This window comes from Marmota monax, unplaced genomic scaffold (assembly GCF_021218885.2).
Source record: "Marmota monax isolate L192 unplaced genomic scaffold, Marmota_monax_Labrador192_F-V1.1 WCK01_AAM20220418_F8-fsc00096, whole genome shotgun sequence".
Classification (NCBI taxonomy): domain Eukaryota; kingdom Metazoa; phylum Chordata; class Mammalia; order Rodentia; family Sciuridae; genus Marmota; species Marmota monax.
In genome coordinates, this window is record NW_026695236.1 from 6,964,297 (window position 1) to 6,979,604 (window position 15,308).

The 15,308-nt window shown below is 38.3% G+C and overlaps 1 protein-coding gene across 2 annotated transcripts in view; it reads left to right on the top strand.

Annotated features, from left to right (window-relative positions):
* Rab30 (RAB30, member RAS oncogene family) overlaps window positions 1–15,308 on the top strand; it is an 86,350-nt gene that overhangs the window by 38,985 nt on the left and 32,057 nt on the right. The window contains exon 2 of one of the 2 annotated variants that reach the window (XM_058577348.1): window positions 3,055–3,154. The exons of the other annotated variant lie outside the window; for it this stretch is intronic. The gene's annotated coding sequence lies outside the window, so the exon portion shown is untranslated. The remainder of the gene's footprint in view (window positions 1–3,054; window positions 3,155–15,308) is intronic. 2 annotated transcript variants of the gene reach the window in all.

The window sequence follows — 15,308 nt, forward strand, 5'->3', positions numbered from 1 at the left end:
CTAGAAAGCAAAAACAGGAGATGTAGAGAATGCGAATCAAATGTGCTTAAGGCCTATTGTGTGCCTGTGGTAAGCGTTGAATGCTGAAACTTAATCCTAACCTTTGAGTAGATGATATTCTTCCGATTTTATAAATGAAGAAGTAGAGCATCAGAAAGACAAAGTAGAAGTAAGTTCTGGGGCTTCAATCAATCAATCAATCAACTAAACTCAGCCATTTCCTCCCAAAGCCCCCATTTTATAGAGTGGAAAGTTCTGTAAAATAAATAATTATGAACACTGGAATAATTGCAGTAATGAAACTATGTTCAAGGTCTATGGGAGAATCAGATAGAAAAGCTATGTGTGGCAGGTGGGAGGAGAGAGGTAGAAGGTGGCAAATTCAGGAAAGGAGGAAGGCCGTGCCTAAGCAAGGTGGAGGAAACATTTGGGGGCAGAAGGGACTGAAACAAATATAAGAACAACAGCAACAACAGAAAACTAAAGCATAAGGGTAAGAAATACCGTGAGTAATTCAGTGTTACTGGGGCTTCAAGTGTGAGATGTGTAAGAAATACAGCTGGAGAAGTTGAGAGGAGTTTGAAGATTTCTGGACTTGATTTCAAAAACTATGGAAAGCCACTGTAGGCTTTTTAACGGAAGACCGAACTGTCTAGCATGTGCCAACCTGTTGGAGAGTAAATCTGAGCTGGGTAGGGCCAGAGATGGGGCAATCACCTGTAGTTCTCACAGGTTCTATAGGTGAGATAGGATGAAGTCTGTCCCTGGGCTAGGGCAAGACAGGAGGGGAGAAGGGGCTGGTTTGATAAATATTTGGCAGGTATTAGGAAGCATAGAGGAGTCAAATTCAACTCTCAGGCTTTTTGTTTATGTGTCCCTCTTCTTTCACTAATTGACATTTCAAGTCTACTTTTGTAGGTTTATGAACATTAATTGGGAGATAATGTTTTATGAAGAGATAGTGACATAAGATTCCTTTAAATATTGTTGACTTTAGAACATTTATAATATATCATACATATCAGAATTCTTATTTTCACAACTCTAGGAATAAATCTCTTAGGTAAAAGCAGTGGTTCCTAAACCAGATTGTCACAGATCACCTGAGACTATTTATCCCCCAACATGTAATTATGAAATATTTCAGGTCTGGGGGTATAGATATGTGGCAGAGTGCTTGACTTCTATGCAAGAGGTTTGAGCCCCTGCACCTCAAAAAGTAAAAGAAAAAGAATTTTATTCATACTTAAAAATTGAGTAATAAAATGAACATCCAAATATTCAACAATCTTTGAGTAGATGAGTTTTAACATTTTCACCTTATTTCTCAAGTGTGTGTGTGTGTGTGTGTGTGTGTATGCTGAACCATTTGAAAGTCAGTTGCAGACATTGTTATACTTAATTCCAAATGAAGCATCTATCTTCCAAGAAATATTTGAGACAACAAAATTATTGTGTCTAATACAAAAACCAAACTGATCATCTACTATAAGACCATCTTCATCTTTATCTAGTTTTGTAACCAGGGAATGCTTTTACTTAGTTTATATTTTTGATTATTGATTACTAATGGAAGAACCTCTTTGTAATAGTCTAGGTTCTACTTCTGATTCCAGTTTTTCTTTTTTTACTTAAAAATTACAAAATAAATCATATTTATAAGAAACTTAAAGAGTGAAAACAGAGAAAGTAAACAATATCTAAATTAAAATGGAAAGCCTTTTCTCACTTATTGAAAGTTAACAAAACAGACTTCCTTAGTCAGAGTATCTAGGAAAGGGATGTAGCAATTTTATTTTTAAGAAACTCTTTAGGCTACTTTTATGTAATTTACCAGGTATCATCATTGGGAAGATTCTGGTGTGCTGTGAGGTGTAGCTACAATCATCATTTTACTTATGATCAAAAAAAGAAGTGTCTACAATGTTTTGAACTGTGTGCTAGGGACTGTGGACAATCTACTGAAATATGTAAATTGTTATCAGTCTCCAAGAACATCTCATTGAAGAGATAAAACTGACATTTACAAAGTCATTAGAAGGAAGGGAATTAATATTTATGGAGCACTTATAATGTCCCAGGTACTGTGGCAAATTATTTACAAAAATATTTAAATCTCATAGTAAGTAGTCCTTAAGGTAGGTAATCTTATTCCCATTTTCTAGCTGAGGGAACCAAGGCTCAGAGAGTGACTTGTCCCAAAGTCATTAAGTTTGTAAGAGATGGAACACAGCCATAATTTCAAATCAAATCCATCTGAATCTTTCTTTAAATCTCAAAGTGACAGTGGCCAACATTACATTAAATTTCCTACTGAAAAGTATTCTTACTCCTACTCTGATATTTGAATCAGAATAGTTTTATAACCTAATATGATCAAAAGCTGTAACCTCATGTTATAAAGCTTCAGAGGAGAGGCCAGGAAGAATTTTGAGGGGGAGATGGTATCTCTGTTGCCCTGAAGGAAGAGGCAACCTAGGACAGGAAATGGGAAGCTAGGAAAAGAATGGCTGCGGAAAGGAGGGGGGTGGGATTGTGCTGCCCTGTGGCAGAACAGAGGAGGCTTGGGGAGGAGGAGACTGAAGTCCATTTCCTAGGACATTCCCAACCACTTGCCACCTGAGATAGCCAAGCATAGGGGAAAGAAGCAAAATGATCATGTACTATAATTTTCATCTTCAGTTTTGCTGAATATAAGTACATAAATGGTATTTTAAAAATCATTTTAGTGCTTTATTAAGTACTGGAGAGTTTATTCCCTATAGTTTTATCACATATATTGCACTGTGATTTTTCTTAGTGTCCCATCCTTTCTTCAAACCCAATCTGAACATAGAAGGGCAACAATCGAGGGTCCTACAGCTAAGTAGTTACTAGCTGTAGGACCCCTGCCAGATGTGCAAACATAAGTGACATTTGAGAGAAAATGCAATAATAGAAGTCTGTATGAGGAACAGAGCTTGCTCACATAGAAGTGAGAAGGGGGTGTGTGTTTGCGTTGGCTCTCTCAAGTTCTCTGAAGATTCCTTCCAACTCTGTTCTGATTATCTTCAGAGCCTGGAGTGGGGATCTTTTGCAAATGCTGCTGTATATATTAAAGTTAATGATGTGACAGAAAGAAGATACACTTAGGAATCAAAACAGACCTGGATTAGTAAGTATTCCAGAAACTTGCCTACCAATTTTTTTGCTGTTGTTGTTTTTAACCTCCGGTACAACCTCCATCTCTCTGTCATCATTAAATTTACCCTCACCACTGGATAATCCTCAGTAGTAAATACTCATGCACTAGTGCTTCTTACTAGGACAAACCAACTCCTCCAAATTCACAAATCTTTTCTAATTTCATCTCTCCAAATATTGCAAAATAAATTCATTTTTTAATTTGCAAATCTGTTGACATTGTATCCACCTGTCACTAGCTCCTCCTTTCTCTGTTCCTTTTCTGATTAAAACTTATAAATTGTCTATGGTTTTGGCTTTGACTTTTCCCTCTCAAATAATTTCCCATTATCCTACCAGTACTGTCCTTGTCTCTGTCAACCATTGACCTTCAGTTGTCAAATCTAAGGTTACTTATCTGTTACTTATCTTCTCAGCAGCATTTGACAAAGCTGATCATTATTTTTGGTGATACTCTACTTTCCTGGGTTCCTTCCCACCTCTCTAGGCTCTGCTCAGCCTCTAATGGATGGGATACTTGAGGTTCTGAAGTGGGCCCCTCTCTTCTCTATTCACTCTCCGTAGATATCCTCTCTTAATCCAGGGGCCTTAAATGACATCCATTTGCTAATGATTCAGTCTCTCTCTGGAGCCTCAGACTCATGTCCACATAGATGTCTAAGGAGGCATTTCAAGCTTAACACAGCCAAAAGAGGACCCCTGAAGCAGCCTCCACTTCAGACTTCTGTTCTTCTAATCCCTGCTCCAGTAAGTGGTGCCATCAACCCCAATATACTTGGGCCCGAACACCAAGGCATTGCTTTTCATTTCCTTTTTTCTTCTCCATCCTCAGCTAGTCCTTCAGCAAGTTCTGTCTTGTCTTCAAAACTTTTTCCAAATTTCTCTCTTCTTTCCTCATCACTACTAGCACCCTAGGCCCAGCCACACTCTCTCTCAACTAGACTACTTGCAGTAGACTTCTAACTAGTCTCCTTGCTTATACTTATACTATTCCACAATATCCTCCTTTGTAGAGATCTGAGAAGTCTTTTTTAAATGTTAATTGGTTTGTGTCACATTTCTTAACACCCCCCCCCCCTCTGTCCCATCCCACCCCATGGCCTCCTACTGCACTCAGAATGAAATCCAAACTCCTTGTGCTGGCTTTTCCTGATCTACGTGACCTGCCCCACATCAGTCTTTCTGCCCTCTCTTCCTTGATGATGCACTCAGCCTTGTGTCTCCTTTTGGTTCTTTGACCACGCCAGTTCATTCTCACCAGAGGGCCTTTGCACTAGCTGATCTTTCAGCCTGAGATATTCTTCCAGTCTTTGCATGTGTGGCTTTCTTATTCAAATCTCATCTTTAATATAGCCACTTCAGAAAGGCCTTCTCTGGCAACTCAGACTAAAATAATCCCTGCGTCCTATTTTCATTCTCTACCAGCACCTGTCACTATCTGATAGTTCTCTTGTTCACTTATGTATACTTACATTTCCCCAGGCATTTATTGCTGCTTTCTTATGCTGTATGGGAGCGGGGATCTTGTCTGCTTGTTCATCATCCTGTGCCCTGCTTCTGGGTCTGTGACTTGCGCAGAGTAAATAAATGCTTAGTATAAAGGTATAGCGTGACTGAGAGTGTTCTTCTCATCTGCAAAATGGAAGCTAATTCTTACGTCTCAGAATTGTGGAGGACTTACATTGACTAATTTGATAATGCACATAGAGTAAATATGTCTGTGTCTAGCATATATTGTTTAATAAGTAGAAACTGTATTTATTTTTAAGTATTGTAGACTTTGAACAAAGATTCGTTTTCTTTCTTTTTTGCATTCTGGGTCCTCTATATTTTATATTTAAATAACTAGCACTCTTTTCCTTTTCCCAGTCAACTATGATTCTAGATTTTTTTTCCAAAGAAGGTTTTAAAAAGCACTGTTTAATGAATAGTCAATATCAGCTAGGTTAAAACTATTTTTACTGTCACTTCTATTTCCCCTCTCCCAGTACAAAGTCACTGCATTATAACAAGACTTAGCTTTCTCTTGGGAAATCATCACTTTCTTCTTCTCTTTGGTTATATGGTCTTTGCCAATTAACTCTCCTTTGGTAACAGTTTGGGGTGTTTGGGGATTTGATTTCCTAGTGTTCAGGTTCTCTGAAAAGCATCCCTAGTTTTACTGTGTACTAGTCAGTTTTTCTTTTGCATTTATTTAATAAACATTTATTTAGAGTCTATTGAAGTGCCAGGCAATGGATATGCAGATAGGAACTCACAGGGACTCTGTCCTTAAGGCCTAGTGGATGAAACAGGATACATAAACCAAGGAGCATATAAAGCTTCTATGAAGACTCTCTGAGGGACACAGGAGACACAAAGTGAGGAGCGACTAACTCACATGGTGAGAGTCTTCAGAGACCCCTTTCACACCAGTCAAGAAGAGGAGAGCCCTGTGAGTAAATGCGTGATGGGAGAAACCTATCTCAGTCTGCCCTCTGGGAGCTTGGCAGAGGTGATGGCACAAGTTCATGAAAAGCAAAGCTGGAGAGCATACAGGGGCTTGTCACAGGTGCTCTGTGTGCCCTGCTAGGGGATTTGAACTTTCTCCAACAGTAACAATCACAGCAGCAGCATCTAACACTGAGCCCCTCTTATATGCCAGGCTCTCCTTTTTTGTGCTTCATTGTATTCCTTTCATCCACAGATCTACCCTAGGAGGTACAAGCTGTTAAAATCCCTGTGTGCAAATAAAGAATCGTAGGCTCCAAGAGGATCAAACTTGCCCAAGGTCTCACTCAGCTCCCAAAGGGCAGAGGTAGGATTCTGACTCAGTTTTACTCCAGAGTTCACCGTCTGAACCAGGGCACTGTGCTTCCTTTTTAGAGATGACTGTGGAAGCAGCTGGGAGCCACTGAGGAGATTTAAGTGTGGCAATGACACGATCAGATTAGTTCTTCAGAAAGGTTGCAGTGGAGTCACATTGCATCTTGAACAGAGGTTCGTGTCTAAAAGCATCTAAAGCAACAAATGCCAAGTTCCATTTCTCTTGGACTTCTAAGGAGGTTAGCTCCCTTAGTGGTGGCAAACCATGTCATAGCTTTTCCAACACAACAGCTTTTCCTCTGTTCTTGGAACAGAAGGCAGAGTCCTTGGCAGACAGGCACGTAATAAATGAATAGTCGGTTTGTGTTGAAGAACCCTATTGTTTGAAAGCACTACAGATTCACATTTCTGCAGCCATGGAGCCCCTCCTTGGAGGCAATACTCAGCTTTTCCTCACTTTCTTCAGGCCATATTCATTTCACAGGCAGCAGAGCAGTGCATTGCTTAGGTAGTGTTTTCCCTATTCCCCCCATCCTTGTTTCTCTAGGAGTCCATGTGGCACAGATGCATGTTAGGTCTGTGTGTGGCAATCTGCAGTGCACTGGGCCACAGCATGGAGTAAGGACCGTGCAAGGGGGGAGCCAGAAGAGATAAGGGGAGCAGGCTGAGCACAGCAGCTGCTGCCTGCTATGAGCTTTTGGCTTCAGTGAAGGGCAGATGAACAGGAGAAACGAACATTAGAGATGGAAAGCAGGTTTGTTCCCTTTAACATTTTTCTGGTCTGAAACTTATTACATCATTGTATCTTTCTGTTTTCAATGTCTAGTAAAAATCCTTCCCAGTCAATCAACAAATATGTGGAAAAAATGTTCAACATCTCTAGCTATTAAAGAAATGCAAATCAAAACTACTCTAAGATTTTATCTCACTCCAGTTAGAATGGCAACTATCAAGAATACAAACAGTAATAACTGTTGGCAAGGATGTGGGGGAAAAGGCACACTCATACACTGCTGGTGGGACTGCAAATTGGTGCAGTCAATATGGAAAGCAGTATGGAGATTCCTTGGAAATCTTGGAATGGAACCACCATTTGATCTAGCTATCCCACTCTTCAGTTTATACCCAAAGGACTTAAAAACAGCATACTACTGTGACACAGTAACATAAATGTTTATAGCAGCACAATTTACAATAACTAAATTGTGGAACCAGCCTGGATGCCCTTCAGTAGATAAATGGATAAAGAAAACGTGAATATATATGCACAATGGAATATTACTCAGCATTAAAAGAGAATAAAATCATGGCATTTTCAGGTAAATGGATGGAGTTGGAGAATATTATGAATTATGAATATTATAAGTGAAGTAAGCCAATCCCCCAAAACAAATGCCAAATGTTTTCCCTGATATGAGGATGCTGACTCATAATGGGGATGGCGGGGGAAACTGGGGGGGAAATAGAGCAACTTTAGATAGGGTAAGGGGGAGAGAGGGCAAGGGAGGGCGCCAGAGGTAGGAAAGATGCCAGAATGAGAAGGACATCATTACCCCAAGTTCATATATGAAGACACGAATGGGTGTAACCAGAGACATGAAAAATGGTGCTCTATATATGTACTATGAATTGAAATGCATTCTGCTGTCATGTATAACAAATTAGAGTAAATAAATAAATTTTTAAAAATCCTCAATTTTCAACTACATCAACTTTAGTGACACAGTACTCTCCAAGCTCTTGGCTTATGCTTACTGATATAACCTAAGGATCATCTATAATGTTAGGAACTTTGATAAGTCCATCTATTTCGTCACAAGAGCACATTATTTGTTCTATGCTTAAAAACAGACATTATATAATTACAATGATTAATATAATTACAATGTGTTGTGGCTCAGCAGTAGAGTGCTTGCCTAGCACGTGTGAGGCCCTGAGTTTGATCCTCAGCACCACATAAAAATAAATAAAATGGGGCTGGGATCGTGGCTCAGCGGTAGAGCCCTTTCGTAGCACAGGCGGGACCCGGGTTCGATACTCAGCACCACATAAAAATAAAGGCATTGTGTTGTGTCCATCTACACCTAAAAAATAAATATTAAAAAAATAAATAAAATGAAGGTGTCGTGTACAACTACTATATATGTATAGTATATATATATATATGTATATATATATATATATATATATAATACATATTTTCTAAGAAATATATATACACACACACACACATATATATATTTTTTTCTAAAAAACTCAGACATTATGTGGGTACTCTTGATGACCCTTAAAGCAAACCCCTGCTATGTCCTCATATAGAGCTCATGTTAAGTTACATCATCAATCCAAGTTCTGTCATTTTTAAGATAGAAATGATTGTGAAACAACTTTAAATATTAATATAATTACAATGATGATAAAAATGAAGCCAAACCACCCAGTACATAGGAAAAAGGAGGAACACATCAAAATGCTGACAGTGATTGTGTTCCTACTGGTAATCTATTTTCTCCTTTCCAAATTAAAAAAAAAATGTGTCTGTGGTACATGCAAAATGTTAAACATTTGTTAAAGAAAAATGAGGACAAAACTTAAAACATAAAAAGCTCCCTGGAATCCCATAATCCTTACACAGCATATGTTTTTACTTTTGAATTCCCTTGTTCATATATACACTGATTTTCCATAGCTGCAGCCCTAACAAATGCAGTTTTGTGTATTCTTTTCATTTTACAGCCTGTTGTCAACATTATTTAATATTTCTGCATAGTTGTCATAATTGGCATTTCTAATAGCTTCCCTGAATTCCATGGTGCGTATATTCTATGCTGAATTCGCCTCTCCCTCTTTGGACATTGTATTGCTTTCAATTCTTTAACTCTTTTAGATAAGATGTAATGAGAATTTTTGTACATTTAACATTTTGAGTTTCTTAATTTCTTTCCTTAAAGTGAATTCTCAACAGTAAATTCACTGCATGAAAAGTCTGAGCTCAGTTGTGGTGTTTGGTAAGTTCTACATTCTGGAAGGGCTGTTTGAATTTTCATGGTTACTAGTATGGTACATATGTACCTGCCCTGTGTTTCTTTCATGGCTGTTGAGCATTTATTATATTTTAATAATGTGCTTTGTTTTTAAATAAGTCAAGTTTAGTGAATAAATTATGTTATTGAAATTTAAAAAATATATGAATGTATAAATGAGGCAAGTTATTCACAGTTCCCACCACTCGGAGGTAAGGATTTTTTAAAAATGTATTTCTTGGGGCTAGGGATATAGCTCAGTTGGTAGAGTGCTTGCCTTGCATGTATAAGGCCCTGGGTTCAATCCCAGCACTAATATATATATATTTCTTCCAAGCACTTATTTCATAATATTACATCATGTGGCTCAGTGGAGAGGCATGGCCACTTATCTACATTTAGATGGAGGTTTTAGTCCTTCCTCTATCTTGGGGGTCTAGTCTGAGTTTTATCAGAATTAACTTTCTTGTGAATAAATCCTTGTGCACATTTTGGAATGATTTTTGGGACAATTTCTAGAAGCAGGATTGCTGGGTCACTTTGTTAAGGCTTTTTATTTTTTCTTTAAGAATCACCTCAGGATTATTTATTTATTTATGTGGTGTTGGGGATTGAACCCAGGGCTTTGTGCATGCTAGGCAAACACTCTACCACTGAGCCATACTCCAATACCTTGTTAAGGCTTCTGATGAATTTTTAAAACTTGCCATTGCGAGAAGTTGTGCTCTTTATGTTTCACTTTTTTTTTTTTCACCTGTTAATGTTTGGATGTCATTCCTGCCTTCACTAGGTAATCAGTGGCCATTTATCGTTTATTTATCTTAAATGAAGTTTGGACCTCTGCTTTTTGGTCCCTGGGCATGTTGTTCCTAGGATAAGAATCCTAGAATTTATTTATTTATTTTATTGAGGCTCTCCCTCAGATTCCATCTGTTGGTAAATTTAACTCATCTGTATCTTCCACCCAGTTCTTAAACTGTGGCCTGTACATGTTTACATGAATTCTAGATTTCTTCAACTTTTTGAAATCTAGAGCTCTTCGAAAAACGATTCCTATTTTTGCTTAAAAAATTTTCCATTCTCACTTATTTCTTCAATAAATAGTTGTTGAATTCTAGTTTGAGGAATTTAGGGTTTAAAGATGACGGATAAGTACAATGTGTAATGGGTGCTGGGGTTATTTTATTTACAGAGGGTAGTTGGAAACAGAGAAAGAAGACATTCATTCAGCGCTAGGGTTGTATTGTAGCTCAGTGGTAGAGCACTTGCCTACCATGTTTGAGGTACTAGGTTCCATCCTCAGCACTATAGAAAAATAAATAAATAAAATAAAGACATTGTGTTCATCTACAACTAAAAAGAAAAAATAAAGAAGACCTTCATTCTACATGGTAGGATTTGGAAAAAATTATGGAGGAAAGGGCATCTGAGCTTCTGAAAAGATAAAAAGGAATTTTTTAATAGGAGAAAGGATAGGTTAGGGAGGGAGAAGAGCATGTGCAGAGCTCTACAAGCCAGAAAGGACATGGGGTGTTTGGAGAAAAGAGAAAAATCTATGTAATAGAGCTTACAGGATGTGGGGATTGGAGAAAGGTAAATTGTGTTGGACTATAAAAAGCCTAATCAGGGAGCTGGGGTTGTGGCTCAGCGGTAGAGCGCTCGCCTAGCATGTGCGAGGCCCTGGGTTCGATCCTCAGCACCACATAAAAATAAATAAATAAAGATATTGTGTCCAACTTAAAAAAAAATGCCTTATCATACTAACCCTAAGGAATTTAAACTTCATCCTCAAGACTGAGAATCAGCAGATACTTTTGGGAAAACATTTGACCACAGAGAACCTGGTTAGAAGTCGTTAGTAGACTGGCTGGGTGAGAGCCAATGAAGGCCTGAGCCTTGTTGGTGCAGCAGGAACCGGTGGTGGGGGGCAGAGGGCATTCAAGCAATATTTCTGACAAAAAAAATTTGCAGGCCTTGGCAACAGGTGGTTTAGAGCATGCGTTGTGTGTGTGTGTGTGTGTGTGTGTATTGGAAGGCCATGTTGAGGAAGAATTTGTATCCTGCCTTCCCCACAGGAATTTGCCAGGATACAAACAAGATAATGCACAGGAAAGCCCTTAGTAAACTACAAGTGCTCTGTTTTTTACATCTGTAGATGTAAAAACTTACATCTTAGTGACAGTACCTACAAAATCCTACCTAATAGGGCTGTTTTAAGGATGAAATGAGCCAGTGTGTGTAAAGTCTGGGCTTTATACGAATAGTCATTCTTTTGAATGTCCTAAGAACTGTCACAAACTTGGGAGAATTCCTGTATTTTATCTTCATCCATTTGGGTGCCAGAGCATGTAGACTCTTATGTTGCTTTGACATTTTCTCCTACTTCCAATGGGAATGTATTTGAACAGCTGAGGGAAGCATCCAGTCTCACTGGACAGTCTTCTTGCTAGGAGACACCTCTGTCCTTGATAGGCCTCTGGTTGCTGGGGCGAGGACCATCAGGGGAAATGCTTGAGCCCAGTTCTGGGTCTTGGCCCTGACCTCTGTCTGCCTGGCCAGGCTGCATTGTGTGCTCAGTCTGTGGGAGGAGACTGAGGAGGCTGATAAGGGGGCCCTTCTGGTCCAGCCAAACAGTCACAGAAAAGCTTCTGCAGAAGAAAGATTAGACACAGGCCCTGATTTAGAGAACACAGATGGGAGGGCAGTGGGGCAAAACCCCAGAGTTCTTTACAGTGGTATTGTTATTGTTGAAGGAGGACCACAGAGGGAGCCTTGCCTGCTTGTGCAAAAGATGGAAACAGCAAGTTAGATTTGGAAGTACCATTTTTAGATCTGTTCAACAAACATATTTTACAGACAGAAGCTCCCCAACTTGGAGAGGGATTAGCAAGTGGGAAGGGTATCCATTTTCCTTTCCCCAGGAAAGAAAATGCCAGTATTTCCAGGTGCATGCAAGTCTCTCTGACAAGCACCTGCTCCTAGGTGCTGTGGTACAAAACAAATTGGTTCTGCCTGGGGAACTGAGTGGGAGCCCAAGTGGGTCCTAAGCAGTAGCCCCTTTTTTGGGGCCAACTGTCTATGGAAAACCAAATCTGTGTGGTTTTCACTATAGCAAGTGAAAACACTGGAAGATAATTCAGATTTTTGCTTTGGTTAATGCTGATGAAATGCTGTTTCATAGGTTAATTTTCATCTTTCTTACATGTTTGTAATCCCAAATCTATTTTGTGTTTCCAGGAAATATGAGAATATAAAAGATAATATATACCAAGAATAAAATAAAGTGTTTTATTGTCTTGATTTTTAAAAATAATATGGTATTATTATTTTTCATTTTTATTTCTTTGCATGTCTTAAAAATATTCTAAGGGCTGCTTTTGAGTTCCCTTGTCCTTATTCCACCCCTAATCATGGCATGAATCCATGCCAGCCACCTATGATGGTTATGCCCGTGGTCTTTCATAGTAGGGGTTTTTATTTGTGGACTTTATTTGTACTGGCAGCAGTCCTGCTTCAGAGTCAGAGGACCTGTGTAGTTCATTGCTTATGTGCCACTGGCCTAAGGCTATAGTTACTTTCTTGGTTTCAAATGCCTTCTCTGTGAAGTGGGAGAAAAAGACGGACTCCTCATGTTTACTCAGGAAGATTTTATGTCAAGGGCAGTGAGAGCAATTTCCAATCTGTACAAATGTATTTTTAAATTAGTGTCACAAATAAACTATTGTTTGATCCATTGGTTTTGGTTTTTATATAATGGATACTTGGTTTTAAGGGATGTTGGTCTCCAAGAATGAATCTTCCTTTTTAGGGAGCTGCTGTACTTCGGCATGCTTTAACAGAGAAAGCAATGGTATACACAATGAACTAGGAAAGGCAATACTGGAGTTTTGGCGGAATATTTTTTCCCTGGATCCAGGATCCAAGAGGGCAGACAAAGAGAAAGATAAGAAACAGAATTCCCCAAACTGATTTTTTAAAAGGCCTTTCTTACTATATTAGGAAAACTGTCTTCCTTTCAAGCACTACTGGATAGTGAATGGAAGGGTAGAATATAATTCAAGAGTTAGAGGTTCTCTTCTTTCCTAGAAAAAGCTAAATCTTACAGCCTTCCCGGGGGAAACCACTCTTGCTAGTTTTTTTGGTTTCATTCCAAAAATATCGTATGAATCAACAGATGTAGAATTATATGCTCTTACCCTTTTTCTATATTATACACACTCTGTTTCCATCTTGTTTCTTTCACATAATACACCTTGCACACATCCAAAGCAGACTGTGTGGCCCATTGACATATATGCCATAATTTATCGTTGCCATAATCCTTCTTCTTCTTTCTTTTTTTTTTTGCTGAGGGAATTCTAGGTTGATTTTTATAACTGTAATTACAAATGCAGAACATCCTACTACATGTTCCTTTGTTCACATGTAGGTATGAGTTATCAGTGTATCAATGAGTATGGATATATGCTAGATTACTAGAAGTGCATTGCTGGAGCAAGGGTTTGTTGCATCATATTTGAGTTGAGTTGTCTTCTACCAGTAGTACACAAATGCCTCATTTCTCTGTATCCCGGTACAGAATGAAGTTTGCCCCAATTTGAGATGAAAAATGTCCTTTCTTTTTTTTTATTTAATTGATTTTATTTTTTAAATACATGACAGTGGAATGCATTATAATTTTTATTACACATATATACCACAATTTTTCATATCTCTATATATAAAGTAGGTTAACACCCAATTTGTGTCTTCATACATGTATATCGGATAATGATGTCCATCTCATTCCACCATCCTTGCTAATCCCCTGCCTCCTCCCTTTCCCTCCCACCCCTCTTCCCTATCTGGAATTCATCTATTCTTGCCATGCTCCCCCCTCCCTACCCCACTATGAGTCAGCCTCCTTATATCAGAGAAAACATTCAACATTTGTTTTTTTGGGATTGGCTAACTTCACTTAGCATTATCTTCTCCATGTCATCCATTTACCTACAAATGCCATGATTTTATTCTCTTTTATTGTTGAGTAAAATTCCATTGTGTATATATGCCACTTTTTTTTTTATCCATTCATCCACTAAAGGGCATCTAGGTTGGCTCCACAGTTTAGCTATTGTGAATTGTGCTGCTATAAACATTGATGTGGCTGTGTCCCTGTAGTGTGCTGTTTTTAAGTCCTTTGGGTATAGTCTGAAGAGAGGGATAGCTGGGTCAAATAGTGGTTCCATTCCAAGATTTCTAAGGAATCTCCATACTGCTTTCCATATTGACTGCACCAATTTGCAGTCCTACCAGTCATGTATGAGTGTACCTTTTTCCCCACATCCTCGCCAGTACTTATTGTTGTTTGTCTTCATAATAGCTGCCATTCTGACTGGAGTGAGATGATATCTTAGAGTAGTTTTGATTTGCATTTCTCTGATTGCTAGAGATGATGATTTGTTGATTGATTGTATATCCTCTTCTGAGAAGTGTCTGTTCAGGTCCTTGGCCCATTTGTTGATTAGGTTATTTGTTTTTTCCATGCTTAGCTTTTTGAGTTCTTTATATACTCTAGAGATTAGTGCTCTATCTGATGTGTGAGGGGTAGAAATTTGCTCCCAGGATGTAGGCTCTCTGTTTCTTCTGCTGAGAAGAAACTTTTTAGTTTGATTCTGTCCCATTTATTGATTTTTTTTAATTATAATTTATAGCTCAAAAATTAGTTTGCAGTTACTAATGTGTGAGGCTGATCTTTTTTTTTAAAGTTCTGTTTTATTTCTTGTGAACTTTCTGTTCATGTCCTTAGTCCATTTTTCTATTGGGTTATTGTTTTTTATTTATAGGAATTCTTTATGCAATTAATGGAATTAGACTTAAATACATGTGTTACAGATATTTTAGTTCATTTTTACTGTTTTGCAGAATTATTTTAAAATTAGTAAAATTAATCATTTATTTTGCAATTTAGACTTGATATTAAGTAATTCCCCACTTCAAGATTTTATACACACACATGCACACATTTTTTTCTAGTATTTCCATGCTTTCAGTTTTTAAAAAAAATATTTATTTTTCAGTTGTACACAACACTCTTATTTTGTTTATTTATTTTTATGTGGTGCTGAGGATCAAACCCAGGGCCTCACATGTGCTAGGCGAGTGCTCTACCCCTGAGCCACAACCCCAGCCCCAATTTTTCATTTATTTATTTGGTGCTAAGGATCGAACCCAGGGCCTCTCACATGCTTGTCGAGCGCCTACCGCTGAACCACAACCCCAGCCCCATGCTTTCAGTTTTTAAAGATTCAAACCTTG